Source organism: Diceros bicornis, chromosome 2 (genome assembly GCF_020826845.1).
Source record: "Diceros bicornis minor isolate mBicDic1 chromosome 2, mDicBic1.mat.cur, whole genome shotgun sequence".
In the NCBI taxonomy this organism is placed as follows: domain Eukaryota; kingdom Metazoa; phylum Chordata; class Mammalia; order Perissodactyla; family Rhinocerotidae; genus Diceros; species Diceros bicornis.
In genome coordinates this window covers 11,623,697-11,645,306 of record NC_080741.1, presented here as the reverse complement: position 1 = coordinate 11,645,306, position 21,610 = coordinate 11,623,697, and the positions used below count along the sequence as shown (strand labels likewise).

At 39.7% G+C, this 21,610-nt stretch overlaps 1 protein-coding gene across 8 annotated transcripts in view; it reads right to left on the bottom strand.

Moving 5' to 3' along the window:
* The window catches only part of TFDP2 (transcription factor Dp-2), a 172,920-nt gene extending 155,863 nt beyond the window's left edge, over positions 1-17,057 (bottom strand). For 3 of the 8 annotated variants that reach the window (XM_058551821.1, XM_058551830.1, XM_058551839.1), the window contains exon 1: positions 16,754-17,053. The gene's annotated coding sequence lies outside the window, so the exon portion shown is untranslated. Of the gene's footprint in view, positions 1-16,753 lie in introns of all 8 variants that reach the window. The other 5 variants (XM_058551805.1, XM_058551811.1, XM_058551797.1 and 2 more) reach the window with 4 other exon arrangements.
* Positions 17,058-21,610: the final 4,553 nt, after the last annotated feature.

The following is a 21,610-nucleotide window of genomic DNA, read 5'->3' as shown; positions in this document are numbered from 1 at the left end:
GGGCTGGGGGAGGTAGGGGACAGGATTGGGGGGTTATTGTTTAATGAGTATACAGTTTCAGTTTTACAAGATGAAAAGAGTTATGGATATGGGTGGTGGTGGTCACAGAACATTATGCATGTACTTAATGCCACTGAAGAACTGTACACTTAAAAATGGTTAAACTGGTAAATTTTATGTTATGTGTATTTTACCACAATAAAAAAATATTGTCTTTAATGCACAGAAAATAAAGTAGGGGATAAGCAAAAAAAAAAAAAAAAAGTTTATAAGGAAAAATAAAAGCAAGAATATCCATACAAATGCTAGAAACATATAGTAAAGATTAGCCCCATCCAATTATTAAAACAAGCTATAAAGTTACAATATGTAAATGAAAAAGCATATATGGACCAGAAAAACAAGTCCAAGAATAGACCTAAATCCATAAAGAAATTTAGTACTATGTAACAAAGCTGACACTTCAAATCAGTGGGGTATAAATGGTTTGGGTAGATTATTCAATAAGTAGCGTTGGGATAAGTAACAATTGAGTAACCATCTGAAAAAAATTAGCTGGAGCCATAATTTACACCTCAATCAAAATAAATTCCAGATGGATCACAGAATTCAATGCAATTTTTGAGGTACTATAAGAAAACATGGGAATTAGATTTTTTAATCTCCGTGTGTGAAAACTTTTCTAAATATGAACTCAAATCCAGAAGTCATCAGAGAGAAAAAACTGATACGAGTACAAAATACATATATATATCTTTTTTTTTTTTTTTGCATTTAAAGAAAACACCACAATGCAAGTCATAAGAAAAATCAACTGGAAGAAGTATTTGCAATTCACATTAAAGAAAAAGAGTTAATATCTATCCTATGAAACCTCCTATAAATAAAAAGAACACTAAAGGTCTAAAGAAAAATGGGCAAAGGACATATAACAGAAAACAAAAATGGCTTTTAAACATAAAAAAATATGTTCAACCTCTCTCATAAGAGAAATACAAAATAAAGTTGTAATATATAAGATCAAAAGTATTGATACCAGTACACTGTATTGAGAAGGGTAAGGGAAAACAGACTTTCTCATACTTCGCCAGTAGTAAGGTACACTCTTCCTGGAGGGTAACCTCACCATATCTATACAAATTATAAATGCATATATCCTATGAGTTTTTTCTATAGAGTCATGTGAAACCAGATATATACAAGGATACTCACTGTGGTTTCATTTCTATAGCAAAAGATAAGACAAATCCTACCGTTTACCAATAGTAAACTGGTTAAATAAATCACGCCTAAAAAAAAAGGAGGAGGGAGCTCACTGTGTACTGATATGGAACAACCTCCAATAGAAACTGTCCCGTGAAAACAAACAAGTTACAGAGAAGGGTGTGTAGCATACTAGCATTTGTATAAAAGGACTAACTCTGAGGCAAAGGAACTGGCTGGATATACGGCAAAGAGTGGAAAGAACGTTTCTTTTCTTTTCTTTGATTGACTTTAATGAAATAGTAGGATGAGCTACTTACATCCTATATACATTTTGTATTTTATACCATGAATACCAACTACCTATATAACACACTAATTTCATTTTTTTAATCCTGTATTTTCCTTTATATAGAAATAATACTTCTGTTTTTATAATACATACAAGAAGAAATAATCATCTGAGCTAGAGAGAGACAGGTATGGTTTTTGTAATATTTTAGAAGGAAGCCTCTCCGGCCGTCCCCGTGGCTTAGCGGTTAAGTGCACGCTCCGCTGCTGGCGGCCCAGGGTCGGATCCCTGGCGCGCACCGACGCACCGCTTCTTCTCCGGCCATGCTGAGGCTGCGTTCCACATACAGCAACTAGAAGGCTGTGCAACTATGACATACAACTATGTACTGGGGCTTTGAGGAAGGAAGGGAGGGAGGGAGGGAGGGAAGGGAAGGAAGGGAAGAAAGGGAAGGAAGGAAGGAAGGAAGGAAGGAAGGAAGGAAGGAAGGAAGGAAGGAAGGAAGGAAGGAAGGAAGGAAGAAAGAAAGAAAAGAAGCCTCTCTTAGGGAGCTTGAAAAGACCTAATTATTACATTGTAATCAAATCCTGTGTAAAGAAAAATCTTTTTCTACAATAGGCTAGAGAACTAAATAAGACCAAATTCACTAAATCTGACACATAATGCAAGTTAGCTACATGTGAGATTACCAGATAAAATTACAGAAACCGTTTTTAAAAAGCCAGAAGATGGCGATATTACTTCATTAAAGTCTCACTGGTACCACTATCTAAGACCCTCGTCCCTTTTATTAACAAACTTGTTTTTCCTCTTCTTCATGTCTCTCTCGTCGCCCTTCCGCATTCCCTCCTATATTCACCCACCCTTCTACTCTTCACCCATGCTATGAAACTGAAATAAATATTAGTGGGAAAGGAAGGTAGAAGAAATTCTTGACTATAACGTAATTAAAATATACTATAAAGTTTTTTTGTTAAATATGAGCACACAGATTTATATCCATTCTCTCCTGAAACTACAATAAAATGATGCTAAAAAACTAAAAAAGGATAAACTCATCAAAAAACATCCATACATATATAACATGAAAGGAGACAACAGCTGATGAGAGACATAAATACAGTTTTTTGAAGCTAGATAGAGGATTGCTGAATAGTAATTGGCTTGGTAAAACAGAACAAGCCAAACCTATGCATATGAGGGTGGGGGAGCATTTGAAACCAGTAAGAAGCAAGCCAAACAGAAAGGCTTAAGAATCTGAAGATAGGGGGCTGGGTTGGGGCTGAAAATATGAATATTGGTTGAAAGTCTGAATAAGGAAGTTTTCACCCAGAAGCCTTAGGATGTAGTCAAGAAACTGCCTCTCCTGCAAGAGACAAGTGGTTTACCTTCTTAAGACACTAAACCAGACAGGATGTAGAAACCAGGTACCCACAAGGGTTGTGTGTCACATCATACCACAAAGAGATTAAATGAAGATTCACATGCTGAACAGTGACCCCAGCCCTCTTCCCCAAATCAGCTTCCAGAACAAAGGCCCATCAAGCAACAGACTAGGAGATTCCTCCATGGGGAAGCTGACCCAAGAAAAAAGACCTACAATCCCTCAATCACCCTTTGCTAAGGTCTGCAGTTAGCAACTCCCCATGGACAGAGTTTTTACTCAGCTTTTTTCTGCCTCACTCTTGAATATGAACAGATGGCCAAAGATTACTGAACAATTGAGGAAAGCCCCTAACGTGAAATGAAGAAACCAAATTAATAAACCAGGAGTAGACAAAATTAATAAACAAAATAGAAAGAAGGAAGGCAGAGAGGGAGAGAGAAAAAAAGCAAAGGAAGAGTAGGAAATCTGCAAAGTAGAACAAAAAGTTTTTTAAAAAATGAAAAAAACTAGAACACTAATCCAGAATGTCCAACTGAAAAGGAATCCCAGAAAAGGAAAAGAGAAAAAAAGGAAAGAAATTACACCAAAAAAATGACACTTTGGTTTCTGGCAACATAGTGAACTAAATGATCGGTAAACTTCACCTTAACAAAACATCTAGAAATGTTGGATAAATTTTTTAAAATATTGTCTCAAATGCTGAGCTCACAAGAAAACAAAATTTTCAGCTGCCATGCCAATCAATATAAATAACCAAAACTTTTGGCTTTTAATGGCCTTAGAGTGACAAGAGACAAAGCTTCGGGAACCACACGAAGTAAAGAGTTGGAACTGAGGCTCCCACCCCCTTTCACAGATTCTCAATGAAAGGATGGACTAGGGAGGGGAAAAGATCAAGCACCAGCAAAGAAAAGATAAGAAAATGTCTCTAGCTCCAGACTCTGGAAACTAGGGGAAAAAAGGATCTTCTAAAAATTCTCAGATTTAGATTTTTATCACAATGACTTCCAATAAAAAAATTTAAAAAGAACTTCACCCAGACACAACGAAACACTAAAAATAAAGAGATCTTAAGAGCAGGCAGAGAATGACACCAAAGGTACAAGCAACAAAAGAAAAAACAGACAACTAGGACTTCAAACCCAACATCATTAAGTTTCTTCCTGTTTTCTTCTAAGAGCTTTAGAAGTTTTAGCTCTTAAGTTTAGGTCTTTGATTCATTTGAGTTAATTTTTGGATATGGTATAAAATAAAGTCCACCTTCATTATTTTTTATGCAGATATCCAGTTTCCCCAACACCATTTGCTGAAAAGACTGTCTTAGCATCCTTGTCGAAAATCACTTGCCCATATGTGCAAAGGTTAGTCTGGGCTCTCTATTATATTCCACTGATTTATATGTCTGTCTTTATACTAGTACCACACTGTTTGATTACTGTAGCTTTGTAATAAGTATTGAAATTGGGAGGTGTGAGTCCTCCAGCTTTGTTCTTCTCTTTCAAGACTGTTTTGGCTTTTTGGGGTCCCTTGAGATTCTACATGAATTTTAGGATAGATTTTTCTATTTCTGCAAAAAAAATCATTGGGATTTTGATAAGGATTGCATTGAATCTGTAGGTCACTTTGTGTAGTACTGACATTTTAACATTATTAAATTTTCCAATCCATGAACACAGGCTGTCCATTTATTTGTGCCTTCTTTAATTTATCTCAGCTATGTTTTATAGTTTTCAGTGCACCAGTGTTTTGCCTCCTTGGTTAAGTTTATTCCTAAGTATTTTATTCTTTTTCATGTTATACAAAATGGAATTGTTTTCTTAATTTCCTTTTTGGAATGTTCATTGTGTTAGTGAATAGAAATGCAACTGATTTTTGTGTGTTGATTTTTTATCCTGCAACTTTGCTGAATTTATTAGTTTTAACAGGTTTGTGTGTGTAGAATCTTCAGGATTTTTACATACAAGATCACACTGTCTGTAAACAGAGATAATTTTGCTTCTTTCCAACATAGATGACTTTTATTTCTTTTTCTTGCCTAATTGCTCTGGCTAGGACTTCCAGTACTATGTTAAATAGAAGTAGTGAATGCAGACAGCCTTGTCTTCTCCCTGAACTTAGAGGAAAAGCGTTCAGTCTTTCACCATTGAGTACGATGTTAGCTGTGGGCTTTTCATACATGGTCTTTATTATGTTATTATAATACTATGTTATGTTAAGGTAGTTTCTTACTATTCCTAGTTTGTTGAGTGTTTTTATGATGAAAGAGTGTTGACTTTTGTTAAATGCTTTTTGGTATCAACTGAAAAGATGGACTTCTTAATAAATGGTGCTGGGTAGTCATTTTGAACAAGATAAAATTAGATCCATATCTCACATCATACACAAGAATAAACTCCAAAAGGATTACAGATCTAGATGTAAAAAATGAAGCCAGGCAGCCATCAACTTAACTAAGTGACAAAGGTAAACATCACCAATGATACAACACAACGACGTGATGAACTCCTTGAAATGATGTCCTGTGAAAAACAGAAAGACACAACACCCTTTTTTGTGGTATTTTTACCAAAAATGCATAACTGCTCTCCAATCATGAGACCACACTGGACAAACCCAAACAGAGGGACATTCTGAAAAATATATGATCAGTACTCTTCAAAAGTGTCAAGGTCATGTAACAAATAAAAACTGAAGGCTGTTAGAGAATCAAGATGACTAAGGAGAAATAACAACTAAACGCAATGTAGGAACCTAGATAGGATCCTGGAACAGAAAAATATCATTAGTGAAAAAATGGGTGAAATTCAAGTAAGGTTTGTAGTTTAATTAATAATATACCAATGTTAATTTCTTGCACTTGATAATTATACTATGATTACGTAAAATGTTAACTTTAGGAGAAATGAGCTGAGGGATACAATTAAACTCTTTGTACAACTTGTGTAACTTTCCTGTAAGTCTAAAATTAGTTCAAAATAAGTTTTTAAAAAAGAAATAGAGCAATAATTATACCAGTAAGGGTGATAACCATCAAAAGAACTAAAAGTATATGTCGTTCAAGGTGGTTTTACCAACTCATGCTGTTAGAAGTCAGGCGAGTTCCCTTGGCGAAGAGGGGTTCATGACTGGAAAGGAACACGAAGGTGCTGGTAACGGTCTGTTTCTGGATCTAGGGTGCTGGTTATACAGATGTTACCTAGTTAGTGAAAATTAAGTGCAATTTTTAAAATCTATCATTTGTCAGTAAAAAAGCATTTTTTTTTAAAACAGTTTTACTTCTGGAAAGTGGAACTAAAAATGTGAGGAAGACTTTTCTTTTAGAAAAGTTTAAAATTGATAACAGCCAAATACTAATACAAGAAGTCAGAAAGGAAATCTTGAGACCCTAGGCCCAGAAGAATCCAGAAAACATAACTGGCCTACTTTATTTCCTCATATGTAGCACTTGATCTCCTACACTGCTCTTGAGGAAATGTGGGATTTGTGCAAGATAACTAAGAGCTAAGACTAAAAGCAGATCACATAGGGAGTGCCTTAACACAGACCGATCAGACACAGTGCGAGTCACACATGGCAAACGCTAGAAAACGTAGACTGTGAGAGCTTACAATACTGGACATAAAAGTTTCACCAAACACAGACTGGTTACTTAAGATAGATGTAGATTAACTGTGCAAAATTCATCCAAGTCGCTGTTAGTCACAACATGAAAAACTGCTTCATATTCTGCCTGTTGTTACAGGAAGCCTAATAAACAACAACCAGTGCACTGAGAATTACTCTACCCTTGAGGCAGTTATGATAAAAAAAAAATCAGAAAAAGTTTTACATGAATTAGTAAGTCAAATTAATGTAATAGTTCTGTTTTCATTCAAGGCCAATCTGAGTCAAATTGTTTCTTTCCAGGGTGAAATACCAGAGAGAATTTTACACACATAGGAAGAAGTAAGTCAGAGGCTTCTGATCCTAGGATAGATAGACAGCCAGTCTGAGCTCTGCTCAACAGTTTGTCAGAATGCTTCAATATATACCTAGCGTTAAAAGTAAAGAGAAAATCCTTTTGTGCTATATTTTCTAGTTTCATGAAAAGACATGTACTATTATTCTTATTTTCAAATACATTTATTTTCTTTTTGCATGTTCAATTTACCGACATAACCCCAGCCCTGCTGACAATCACGTCATGAGCCACAGCATCTCTGACCACGAAATACACGGTGCTCCTCTCTATGGCTACCACAAACACCGCCATACTGTTTGCTGTTATATTTCCATTCTTCTTACTTTTGGGAACCCCTTTAGCTTTTTTCTCTTTTTTCATCACAACTTTAAGATTTTACATCATGTCATTATACTCATCTTTTTTAGCCTACATATATTTAATTTTTGAACAAGTCAAAGGATATGTGGCACATAATATAGTCCTTACAATAAAATAAAAATATTTATGTTACAAAGAAGTTAGATTAACATCTTATCTAGGTATGTACTTGTTTCTATTCGCAGTAAACCAGATAGATTATAGATTCACATAGCTTATAATCATGATTTAACCAGTTAACTGAAATATACCTCTATTTAAGACACCACATACAACATTACACAAAAATAGTCTATTTTTTAAATTATGGTAAACAGTGATGTTGCTGAAAGGATGATCAACCACAAACAATGGCTAATTTTCAAATCACTCACTCATACTTGAATGAATTCACAACACTCTAAAAAAAAGCAGAAACTATACTGGAAAGACCCAAGAAGAAGAAGCTATGAAGATTTTAGGTTCCTGTATGAATGCTGAAGGCCTAAGACAGTATTTTAGCAAGGCAATAGAGTGCAGTGGCTAACACTAGAGTCCTACAGACTCAGTTCTGCCATTACTGTCTTTTCTGACCCAAGTAAAGCAACTCGTGTCCTTATCTATAAAGCAAAAGAAAACAAAACCTATCTCATACACTGTTGGGGAGGATTAAATGAGAGCCTTATCACACAGTAGGTATTGGGTAAAGTAAGCCATTAGAAATTCATAATGAATGCACAGTACTCGGATTATGGATCTTTATTTTCTTACTTAATCCTAGAAAATATGTTGTGGTCTTTCACATTTCATAGGTTAGGGAAGAACAGCCTTACTCTAAACAGGATTTCACTTTTGTTAATGAGCTGCTTATATTAATAGAATCTCTTACTTTCTTTACATACTATGATCTCTCTCTTGGAATTTCGCCCATTATGGGGAAGAAGGGTTTTTTATGTAGTGACCCCTTTCTAAAAAGTCTTTTCCTTAGCGTTAGTTTCACATGCTTGTGTTTACTATTTTGGTTTCTTGAAATTTATTCTCATTTTATGTCACTTATGTTAAGAGAGGCAATTCAATTGTATTGAACTCTTTCCCCAGAGCATAACTTCAACTAGGAAACTAATAACTCAGAACAGATCTTTTGTCGAGTTGTAGTATCTGACAGTCCAGATTATCCCAAGAATACTACTGGATCTGATCAATAACAATAAAAGAAAATAATTTGACTTGGGAAGAGGGAATACTCTTTATAGTTCTTTCAGAGAAAGCTCATTAATAAAAAACATTTAGCCACTTGTACATTGTAATTAACTAGTTTACTAATTAAGTCACTAAGTCTTTGCTCAAATTTGCTAAGGTCATTGGAAGAAGTTATAACTACTAATAGATCTAAATCATTCTGATATGAATTAGAAAAGAATCCAACATCTGCTAACACCTAAATAAATACTGGTACCCCCTAATGGAAATGTATGCTACAGCATATCTAGGTTTAAAATAACTCACTGATGGTACTGAATTAATTTCAGTAGTGAATTTTTCTTTGACAATGTTTTTGCATTACTTGTGTCCACAGTAATCCTGCCTATTTACAGCTGCTTTGCTGAGTTCCAGTTCTGAAAAGCTAAAACTGGAAAGAAGCAAAACATCTCTATAGAAACCATGAACTTCTAATATTTGAAATTTAAACAGCTGCATCTACTCCAATTATCTGAGCTTCATTAAAAAAAAAGGGGGGGGGGCAGGACGGGCGGCGCAAGTGGTTAAGCACGCGCGCTCTGCTGCAGTGGCCCGGAGGTTCGCCAGTTCGGATCCCAGGCGCGCACCAACGCACCGCTTGGCAAGCCATGCTGTGGCAGCCTCCCATATAAAGTGGAGGAAGATGGGCACAGATGTCAGCCCAGGGCCAGTCTTCCTCAGCCAAAAAAAAAAAGAGGAGGATTGGCAGATGTTAGCTCAGGGCCAAACTTCCTCACACACACCAAAAAAACTCTGAATAATGATTAGCATTTTGGTAACTTCATTGAAATCAGATGATTCTCTGTCTTTTGCTATTTCATTTTTGCGATTTTGACATAAGCTTAATAAGTTACCTTGTCTGAAGTTTTTATTATGACAGTACAAAGACTTCAAAAGATCAACAACACTCGTGATTCTTTTTCCATAAAATAATCAAGGAATTTATATTGTAATTGGTTTTTATTAGATAAGAATGTATATTGCAGGTTGGCCCCAGGGCGTAGCGGTTAAGCGAGCATGCTCCGCTGCTGGCAGCCCAGGTTTGGATCCCGGGTGCACACCCATGACCACTTGTCAGGTCATGCTGTGGCAGTGTCCCATATAAAGTGGAGGAAGATGGGCAGGGATGTTAGCCCAGGGCAAGTCTTCCTCAGCAAAAAAAAAAGAGGAAGATTGGCATGGATGTTAGCTCAGGGCTGATCTTCCTCACAAAAACAAAAAAAGAATGTAAAGCGCCCTTACCCACCCTTTCCCAATCAAAATAATTCTCTTATGAAAGTCTATCCAAAAAACTACCTATTTAAAAGCTTTTCAAAAAAGTTTTTCAAGATCAAAAACAGTTAAGTACTCTTGGAAAACCTTTCTAAAATAGTTTTCTGACCATTGTTAATGGTTAATTGTTAATGGTTATTGTTAATCCTCCATAAATTATTTTCTCTAAAGATGTATGTTTAGTAATTATCTTTACATCAACTGTGATATAGTATAATGTCATGGAGAGCATAAACTTAATGGCAAAATTGTAGGCAGATGTTAACATCAGCAAGTATTCTATTGCTTTTCATATATAATGATGGAATTTTTCACACAGATTTTCAGTTTATGTTTCTTAGAATTCCTGCACAGGAAACGTATTCTGTTACCTTTGAATACTGATTTGTTCAACTTAAAAATACATCATCACTATGCTCAATTTCCTACTTGCAAAGACTTTTTATAACTAAAAATGTATCAATTAGTGCAGAATTATTTGACAGTTTTTCCAAACTTTTGTTAACCTAGAAATCATTTCGCCGACTGTCTTTTGTTAGTTGTGCATGTTCTTACAGCAACTGCTCATCATTGTCTCTCTCTCTCTCCTTTGAATGGTATTTAATAAATCCTTCTCTTTTATAGGTAGTTTTTATCACCACCACAATTTTAAGGATGCTGTGAAGGAAAACTTAATAGATTGATTTTGTGTGTGTGTGTGTGTCTTATACTTTTACTAACCTTATTTAAGCTCTTTTTTTTAATTGATGTCATAATAGTTTATAGTATTGTGAAATTTCACTTGTACATTACTATTTGTTAGTCACCATATAAATGCGCCCCTTCACCCCTTGTGCCTACCCCCCAACCCCCTTCCCCCTGCTAACCACCAAACTGTTCTCTCTGTCCATGTGTTAGTTTAATAGATTGATTTTTTAACTTTCCACTCTGGAGTGGACTGTAAAAGAGAAGTTAGTGCTTCCAGTTTTGATTAAACATTTTATTTCGGCAGTTTTGAAATACATACTATTTTCCCATAGTTATATGCTTGTTATTTTACAATTTGATTTAACTTAAATAGAACTGAATTGGTCACTTTAACAAACTCATTCTTCAATAACAACATACTCGGCTCTTTTTAAAGTAAAATGGCATCTGTTACATAAACTTATCATGCTTTTGAGTATTAAAAACAAAAGAGGTTTGGCTTCTCCAAACTACTTTCCCATATTCTATCTTTCCCTGCACTTAGAATTCTCTAAGGGCTGAGGCTATTTCATGCCCCTTTGTCCTGTACATAGCAAGCACTCCTTATCCGTCTGCTGAGTGACCCACACAAAGACCAGCTGGTGGGGAGTCATCATTTCTCTGTGCCTACTATCTGGCTGATGGTTCATATCACCCCTAAGAATAAGCAAGGTCAAAAAAAAGGCTTGAATTTAAAAGGATAGTAAACAGAAAACAGAATGCGGGAGTTGGAAAGTACTCAAAAATAATAATCTAATTAGACCATTACAGATTATTCCAATAGGGAAGAAAAGACTTCAAAGAAATGCATCCATTTTAAAAACAAAGATGACTCTGGCTGCAATGCTTAAGGACTGGCAACAGAAAAAGATTGGAAGAAGGAAGGTCAATAAGAAGCCATGATTGTAGTCCAGAAAAGAAGGAATGGAGGCCCAGACTATGGTAACAACAAAGGAACGGAGAGAAATGGATGTGGATTACCTTTTGCTTCAAGCATCTCTATCAAGAAAAATTCTCTTCAGATTGGACGGGATGAGACAAGCATTGGTATCCTGCCCCAAACGGGCATTTAATAAATCTAATCAATGAATTAATGGAAACCAAAGCTCAACATGGATGAGAAGATTGAAGGAATCTCTAACTGCTCTAAGTAAACCTTCAACAAGGTCTATTGCTCTAGAGGAAATCTCCATGTAGCTGTTGGTAACTGTTCAGAAACTATGGAGAACAGGAGAGGTTGCCAGGAGACCGATTACAGGAAAATGTAGTACTGCTGTTCAAAAAAGAGAAAGGGGATCCTGCCAACTATTGATCAATGAAGTTAAATGTAACTCTAGACAAGATTCTAGAATCATTACTGAGAGAAGTTTGTGAACATAGAAAAAGTAGTAACCAATATACGCTACTGGAAACCAGTATAATTTCATTAAGGACAAGTAATGACAGATTAATGCTCTTTTCCTGACAGTTATTGAAGTGACAGGGTTTATAAAATGAAGTACTATATAAAATTATCTGGGTTTTAGGAAGGCAGTCGCTCAAGTTCCTTACATTTTCCTTGTGAAAACTTGGAAATATTTCAGGTGAATAATGCTAAATTAGCTGGATTTCTAATTGGCTGAACAACTTGAATCAAAGAATTAATGAGTGTTTTTTATCAACCTTAAGAGAGGTCTCTAGGGGCCAGCCCCATGGCATAGCAGTTAAGTGCGGGCGCTCTGCTGCTGGCGGCCCAGGTTCGGATCCCAGGAGCCCACCGATGCACCGCTTGTCAGGTCACGCTGCGGCAGCATCCCATACAAAGTGGAGGAAGACAGGCACAGATGCTAGCCCAGGGCCAGTCTTCCTCAGCAAAAAGAGGAGGACTGGCATGGACGTTAGCTCAGGGCTGATCTTCCTCACAAAAAAAAAAAAAAAAAGAGGTCTCTAGCACGGCAGGCACTCTGCTCTTAGTCTTACCTAGTCAACATTTTATTTAATAAGATCTGCATGAACACAATGTCTGTGTTATCAAACTTATAGTTTATCAAATCCATGGATAAATAAATAAGCCTATTTATTGGATGACCAAATCAGGTTTTTTATAATTTTTATTTATTTATTTATTTTTTTCCCCCAACTATCTTTTGCCAAGTAGATAGCTGTATGTCATAGCTGCACATCCTTCTAGTCGCTGTATGTGGGACGCGGCCTCAGCATGGCCGGAGAAGCAGTGCGTCGGTGCACGCCCGGGATCCGAACCCGGGCCGCCAGCAGCAGAGCGCGCGCACTTAACCACTAAGCCATGGGGCCCAAATCAGGTTTTTTAAAAGTCAACAGACAAAATTTAGTACAGATAAATGTAAAGTCCCACCAAAAAAATATTCTATTAACAAGTTAGAAGAGCATGACTTAAAGAATGGGGAGAGCATGGAAAAAACAACTGAAGAATTTTGGTTAACTACAGAATCAATAACAATAGGTAACACACATAGCACTTAAATGCCAGGGACCATTCTAAATGGTTTACATATATGGGTTCATTTATTCCTTATAACAACAATCCTACAAGATGGGTACTATTATAAACCCCATATTCTCGAGAAAACTGAGGCCCAAAAAGTATATACATAATTTACTCAAGGTCATCCAGCTAATAAACTATAGAGCCAGGATTTAAACCCAGGCAAGCTAGCCCCAGAATTCATCTTCTTAATCAGAACATGATTATGAATTAACAATGTGATGTGGTTACCAAAGAAGCAAATCTACTCTTTTCTTGGGGGCCCAGGGGGAGAGACTGGCCATGAGCCAACATCCCTTGCCAATCTTCCTCCTTTTGCTGAGGAAGATTGGCCATGAGCTAACACCCATGCCCATCCTCTTCTATTTTATACATGGGACGCCTCCACAGCATGGCTTGATGAGTGGTGCACAGGTCCGTGCCTGGCATTCGAACCTGTGAAGCTCGGGCTGCAGAGCGCGGGAACTTAACCATTATGCCACCAGGCCGGCGCCACAGCAAATCTCCTCCTAATCCTAAAGCACATGCTTTAAAATCAAAGAGGTGACTTACGGTCTTCTCTGCTGGTTAATATCTAACTTGGGGTAACACGCTTTTAAGAAAAATATGGATGAACTGAAACAAATCCACAAATAAGCCATCAGTATTGTGAGGAGGCTCAAACCAAAACAACAAAATCAGGGGCCGGCCCGGGGCTTAGTGGTTAAGTGTGTGCACTCCACTACTGGCAGCCTGGGTTCAGATACAGGGCGCGCACCGACGCACCACTTGTCTGGCCATGCTGAGGCGGCGTCCCACATAGAGCAACTAGAGGGATGTGCAACTATGACATACAACTATCTACTGGGGCTTTGGGGAGAAAAAGGGAAAAAAAGGAGGAGATTGGCAATAGATGTTAGCTCAGGGCCGGTCTTCCTCAGCAAAAAGAGGCGGGTTGGCCTGGATGTTAGCTCAGGGCTGATCTCCCTCACACACACACACACACACACAAAAAACAATAACATTATTAAAAGAGGTTCAAGACTGAAAATATTTTGTCTAAAGAAAGGAATCAGTGGAATATAATAAGTATCTTCAAATATTTGAAAACTGACATATAGAAGAGACAGAACTAGAACCAGTGATGATACAACTTCTAGTTCAGTAAAAGGAATAATTTTATAAAAATTAGAGTTGTCCAAATATCTTCGCCTCAGAAACTACGAAACTGAATCTTCTCTCCAGAAAAATATACAAGTGTATATAATTTTGCATAAAATTTCCAAGGTTTCACAAATCTACTTTTAAATCTCTTCATGCTTCATCCCTAGAGTCATGTATCCCAGATTAAAATGGAAAGGATTCAAGTGTGAAGAAGAGGTGAGTATATTTAATAACCTTTAAAATTCATTACAACCTAAAATTCTATGACCCAAAAAAAACTCTCAAGTGTATGCTTTCTAGTTTGTTCTGAGATGCATTATGATACCTATTGCTATAAGAGTTTAAAATACAACAAGGTCAGAAGGAAAGTAAAGTCAAGTTTGCCAAGTGACAATGTAAACTGATTACTAGTAAGTTCATAGATAGTATGGCTTATTACTTAACCTTTAAAAGAAACACACCTAAGTTTAAAAATAAAAAATAAGATGCTAATGTACTACCCAATACCTAATATTTAATGCCCAAATTAGAAATTTCTCCCTCTGCTTTTAAAACTTCATCTTAAACTCTCCCTTTCCATCCTTTGTTCCTGTTAAGATAGACCAAGAAACCATGGACTAGAAGTCATAATACTTAGATTCTAATATCTTTGCCATGAATTTAATTTTGGCTTAGCGTGTTTCCTTACTTTGTTCTAAAAACTTTCATACATCTAAAAGGACTTTAAAAATGGTGCTTTGTAAATATACATAACTCATGCATTATGTATAAAACATAAGTTATCAACAGCAAGAAAACAAAGCCAGTCTATCATGTTAAAAAAAAAAGCAAATGTATATTCACATTTCAATTCCTAATTATAAAAAGCAATATTTGAATCCTTTAGTATGCATTTTAGTGTATAATTTTCATCCACAAATACTTTCCACATTAAGGATGAACATATCTGTACATCCAATTTCAAGTTGTATTGAGAGGACACAGCTGAGACAGTTAAGAATTTTGGCTGCAAGGGAAAAACTTGAAGGTGCCAGTTGGACTACATACTTAAAAGAGATGGGAGGGGGTTAAAAGACTACAAAATGGTAATATGAAGTATTATATACTTGAAAAACTCCATTTTCTCTCTTAATTAGACAACTAGAAATAAAGAGAACTCAAAAGTAAGAGTTGAATAAGTCTTGAGCCTTTATTAACAAATATAAGCACCACATTGCTGAAACTGCAGCTGTACTGCCAGAACAGTGCCACAGACACCATGTCTGCCATGGGACTAGACTCTAGTTCCAGGCACAAGATGTTCTAATAAATAACAAATGCATGGAGAGCCAGTACACAAGGGTGATAGACTCCGGGGTCTGGGCATTTGATTTTTCTCCTGGTGCTACCTGAGAAGGGACACTGCTATTAAAGATTTATTACAGTAATAGGGCAGTGATAAAGCTTTAGCTAAATTATAGGCTACCAATGAAATGGAAAAGCAACAGGCAATATCAGACCACCTAAATTATTTTATATTTAATTCTGAACAGAAACAGGGTCATGATTACACTGTATAGAAGACAGATGAATAACTTCACCTATATTTATTAGGTGAAGATGATTTCAGGCCATTAAGAGAAAATAAAAGTGGCCCAGAAAAAGTCAGGCTATAGAAGTCAAATAAAAAAACACAAAACTAAGATTTGAGGGAGACAGGAAAAGGAAGAGAATGAGCTACTGACTTACTAAAAAGAGAGCAAATAAGTGGGACAGGGAGTCTGAGCCCTCTGAGATAGAATGAGGAAGAGAAAAGTATTCAAAGGGAGCTTCAGCAGTGAATATGGAAGGGACGAGCCTGTTAACTGTTTCAAAAGAAAAAGAGAAACAATACAGGGAACTTTTCTAAACCAGCATTCACGGTAGTCAATAATAAAAACGCCTAACTCATGCAGGGCACTTAATACGTGGTGAGCTTTGTTCCAAATGCGTTCCACAGATTAGTCCATTTACTCCTCGCAACACCCCGAATCGGTACATACTATTTTACAGATAAAGAAACTGAGACCACACAATACAAGGGAACACAAGCTAGTACCAGAGCTGAGCGCTCATTCACTTTGTTGAACTGTCTCTCTGTGAGATCCTGCAAAAACCTTTCTACTTTTTTTTGTAGAGAGGGATCTTAGCTCTCTGGAACTTCTCAAAGGAGTCTGGGCCCACAAACAGATCCTCTACTTTAGAGAGAAGTCCCCCTATGGGGATTATGAGGTTCTTACAAGCGCACCAAGCTGTGGAACCCTGAAAAACACCTAGTAGAGACAGATGTAGGCGTGTGGGTCATGAAAGGGAGAAAAGCCAGAAGACCAGACTTAGAAGCCATCCTTCTGCCCTGAAGACACCGAGAAAGTAGAAAGCAGCTCTTCCTCTCTAACACGAGGCATGACTCAGGGACGTCGCCTGCCCCCAGTGTGCTGTGTGTGTGTGTGTGTGTGTGTGGTGTGGTGTGTGGGGCTCTCTTGTTTCCGACTCCCCCTCCAGACACGCATGGGTTACTCGGTCAGGCCTGGGAGAACGCGTGCGAACAAACAGATGCGAGTCGGGGTGACATGGGGGCCCCGAGGCGCAGGGAGGGTAACCTGCCCAGGAACACGCCGGGCCGGGTCCAGAGGCCCTGGCCCCGGGCCCGCGCCCCCGCCCGGCCCTTACCGCCGCTCGGCTGCAGATGACGAGGCGGCCGCGCAGGGCTGTTCTTCCGAGCCTGGGGCGCGTCCTCGGGCCCCGCCGCTCCTGTGGCGCCCGCGCTTGGCGGCGGCCCGGTCCCGGGGGACTCACACTCGGGCCGGGGGTGGGAGATCCGCGGTCTGCCCAGTCGAGGCCCTGGAGTTCGAGGCCCCCGGACGCCGACCGGGCGCGCGCCCTCGGGCCTGCCCAGAGACGAAGGGTCAGGGCGCGCCCCGCGTGCCGAGCTGCGGCGGCGGCGACTCCAGCCCAGAGCGCTGGCGCCTCCGTCCGCCCTCACCCAGCCCAGCCACTGCCCCGCTTCCCCCGCGCGAGCTTTGGCGGCGGAGCAGCACGGTGAGCGCCGATTGGCCTTCGGGATGAGTGACGTAAGGCGCCGCTCCCCACGGATTGGTGGGGCCAGCGGTGCGTGCAAGGAGTAAACAAACCCCGCCCCTAGGCTCCCCACAGAGAGGAGGGGGCTGAGAGGTGAAGGGGCGGGGTCTCGCGCGCTCTGCCCAGCCCCGGGTTACCCACCCGAGAAGCTTCATGGGTCTCCCGAAGGGACCGCGCCAGCCCTCTCCCCAGCCGCCTCGGGGCGGGCTACAGGCCTGAGGCCTAAAATTTATAGACACGCCCTTCCCCTCCCTCCCCCGGGCTTGGGTGGGAATCTTGACTTTTCCATCCATCCGCATCGCCCAAGCCCGAAGCAGAAAAACCCCGTCTCTCTCGGAAAGAGGGGAACAAGAGCGGTTACACCTCGGTCCCCAGGCCTTTAGATGGGTCGCCCGGGAGAGCAGGGAGGAGGAGGATGGGGACGAGAGACTGTGAGGCCACGTGTGGGGCCAAGTGTGGGACACCCTGTAATTATTCAGATAATGGGTTACAGACCACTAGACGTGGGTTCTTCAACACCTACGCAAATAAGATCCAAACCGGCCGGGTCACCATGTCACGTGGAAACTTAAAAGAAAATCGCAGCCCACACCCCCAAATACCTGTCCATTTAGTTAAATATTAAAACATTTTGTCTATTAATTATGTGCCTGTGTGAAAAATCATGTGTGAGCTTACATTCTAGTTGGATGGGAAAGACAATATGAAAAAGAAATAAGCAAAATATAAACTATGTTACATGCTGATACGTACTATGGGAAGCGGAGAGGATGTTTGAGGGACTGCTTGTCTCAAATAGGGCGCTCAGGGAAGGCGGCAGAAAAGGTGCCATTTAAGTAAATACCTAAAGGAGGTGAGAGAGTACCTTTGGACCTTTCTCTGGGGAGGGGTGGAGAGACAGTTTCTGCATAATTGTACATAGATAAAGTCCTAGGAGTTCAAGAATGCCGAATACTCCTCAGACTGATTCAAAAATGCAAAAGTGATTACATTTTCCAGTAAAAAGCAATAAGATTTATTTAGTTTCCAAAGAAATTTTGTTAAAGTTTCAGTTTAACGAATACTTTTCAGACACTCTAAGCACAAAGATACAAAACTGAGCAAAACAGACAAAACCTCCACCCTCAAGGAACTCGGTCTAGCAGGGGAGATGGATTGTAAACCACCTCAGGACAATGTATAAACAACCATAATAAAAGTAGACACAGAGCGCTTGGCTAATGGAGGTAAGAGGGGTGGATGTTACTAAGCAGTTGTAACTCTCTCGAGATCTCTCTATCTATGAAGAAAACTCAGTACTAAATTTTGGAGTAAGGCCATGGTTATTAGGGATTCTCTAACCTATTTATAAGTTTCTAAGGTGAGAGTCTGAAGATAATATTAAGTTGAGCCATATGAAATTGCTAATATTTGGCAATTTTCATATGGCTCAACATACTCTCTTGAGTTAATATGAGGATTTTGCTATGTAATGCATATAGTAAGTGTTCAATAAATGATGGCAATTGTATGATCATTCGATAATATTGCTTTTGAAAAAAATGAATTAAAAGTCAGTCTTTCCTAACACCTTCCAACACCACTAAGTAAAATGGGCAGTGAAAGTTTCAAATTTTCCATGTACTGGTTTGATCTAGCTGTGAATTTCCATGACCTAATCAGGGTATGCTGTAAAAGACACTAAATGCTAGTTTCACAGGAGGCCAAGAAATTCAGAATAAGAAACAGCTTGGTTTTGAAGCCAAAAACTGAAAATTCTCCAGAACAGAATAAATTGTCAAGTTGCTTCAGGGAGAAAAATTCATGTAAATCAATTTTTCATTCCCACTCACAGTTCCAATTTAGCAATTTGCACAACAGTCAGCTTTCTCTCTTCCTTCTCATTTCCCCATTAAGGGATCTTATTTCCTTTGAAAAGGAAAATAAAGCTTCCACTATCTCCAATGCCAGAGAGTAGACGTCTGAAACATGACGGAACAGTTACTGATTCCGCGAACTGTTATTAAGCACTTATTGTATGCCAAGATCAGCACAAGGCATTGGAAATACAAACATAAACATCCAAAGAGCGCCGTTCATGGGTATCCCTTGCGCTTGGAGCAATCCCCCTGTTCACCCACACCTTACCTACATGTGCCTTCTCATCCAAGCTTAAACTTTCTCCAGAGAAGCTTCCTCTGACTCCTCATCTCCAGCTCTTTTCCCATAAAATTTTGTTTTTCTAACGTTCATCAAACTTGTGATTACTCACTTGGTATCTGTATCCCGTTAGACTATAAGCTGCTTGAGATTCGGGCCAGTCATCCTACTCACTACCACATCCTCAGTGCTTAAGAGAAGCTCAGTAAGTTTTTATTGAATGGAGGGGAGTGCCACAGCCCAGCACAGCTGGAAAGAGGAGAGAAGCATAAATAAGTGAAGTCTCTACGTATAAATATGCGGGTCAACAAAGAAAGGGATCTGAAAGAGAGAGATCTGTCACAGTTCAACCTGAGGAATTTCCATGTGCTGCCCCTCTCCTGGAGCTGGATGTTCTTTCTGTAGGTGGACCTATAGGACTCCTGGACCAGCGCCTCTCAAACTGTAACGTGCACAGGAATCCCTGGGAGATCTTGTTAAAATTCAGACTTGGAATGGGTAGGTCTGAGGTGGGGTGTAGAGTCTGCGTTTCCAAGAAGCTCCCAACTGGTGCTGGTGCTACTTCACCAAACACCACACTTTGAGTAACAAGGTCCTTAGTGAAACCTTTTTATCATACAAAAAGATCTGTAATTGTCTGGACAATTGCCGATATGACTTTTTTTTTTTTTAAAGCATCCTGTTTTCACAGCTAATCCATCCAGTGACTGATAAAAGAAAAAACACTTAAGAGAAAAATGTGTTAAATCAAAGCCTTGTCTTCCAGAGACAGTCCTATCATGTGGAGTTTAATCACATTAATAGGTAGGGCCAAGTAGAATCAAAGCATTGGAATTTCCTCAGCAAGGGACACAACCTTCTCCTCCGTTCATTTCTGAAATGACTTGATTAGGGCAGTAGAAGGATTTCACAGCCATCCTTAATAAAAGTAACCTCTTCTTAATATCACACCCAGGAGCCGGCCTGGTGACTCAGTGATTAAGTTTGCACACTCTGCTCCGGCAGCCCAGAGTTCGTAGGTTCAGATCCTGGGTGCAGATCTACGCACTGCTCATCAAGTCATGCTGTGGCGGCATCCCATATACAAAATAGAAGATGGGCACAGATGTCAGCTCAGGGCTAACCTTCCTCAGCAAAAAGAGGAAGCTTGGCAAGGGAAGTTAGCTCAGGGCCGATCTTCCTCACCAAAAAAAAAAAACCAAACAAACCTAAAGTCCTTTTTATGATAAAATATTTTATTCATCCTAAAAATAGAAAGTAAATGTGAGGTAAAAGGAATAAACACCTTATGTGAGGTATAAGGAATAAAACCAGGAGGACAAACAGGTCTGCAGGGAGGAAAGGTTGAGTTTCTTTCTAGACACCTAGAGTCTGATGTGCCTGTGGGAGGGACCTCTGGGAGCTGTCCCATGGGCAAGCAGCCGGTGCTCAGGAAAGAGGTCCAAGCACACAGGGGAGTCGGCACCAGTTCCTGCTATGGGCTTGGAAGACAAGATCCATTATTTCATCTGTCTCACAGCTTTGGCAGGGCTGGATAATCCCATTGTACAGCTGAAGCTGTTATCAATCCCAGGACTGGACTGGATCCAGGCCTCCTGATCCTAGCCCTGTTCATCTGGCAAGAAGACCAAATCAGGCATCAGGGCTATCTGGGATATATGGGTGGGTGGGCAGACAGGAGAGGAGCTTAGACCAGGCAGCTTCAAAACCAAGTAAAACAAGTTAGCTATTCTTCTGGTTCTAACTGTCATTCAGGGGATGAGGTCTGGAAGACAGGAGGGAAGCACTGGGTTCTGGGACGAGGGAGGAACCGCCAACCACTTCTGTTCACCTCTGTCCACTGCTCTTTCCTTGCCCAGACCTATGGAGAAATGGACCCCACCACAGCAGCCTTGGAGAAAGAGCATGAGGCGGTAAGCAGGGCTGGGGGTCCTGACTGCGGGCACTCCCTGCCCCCTGCCTTCCTTGCCCCAGCTGAGCCATCCACTGCCCTCCACTCCCACCTTGCCCACAGGTCATCAAGGTGACGTATGTGGACAAGATCCACATCGGAAATACGAAATCAATGCCTCCTACTTCTCGCTGTTCCCTGAAGACTATGGGAAACAGTCCCAGCTCCAGCTCTGTGAGCAATGCCTCAAGTACATGAAATATGAGAAGAACTACTGTTTCCACTTGGTGAGGCTGGGCTGGTGGGCCTGGTGAGAGAGGTGGGCGTTGAGGCTGAGGGCGCCTGAGGCAGCAGCACAAGGAAAGAGAGATAGGTCCAGAAGAGTCGAGCACAGGAAAAACTGCCCATGGGTGGAGAGA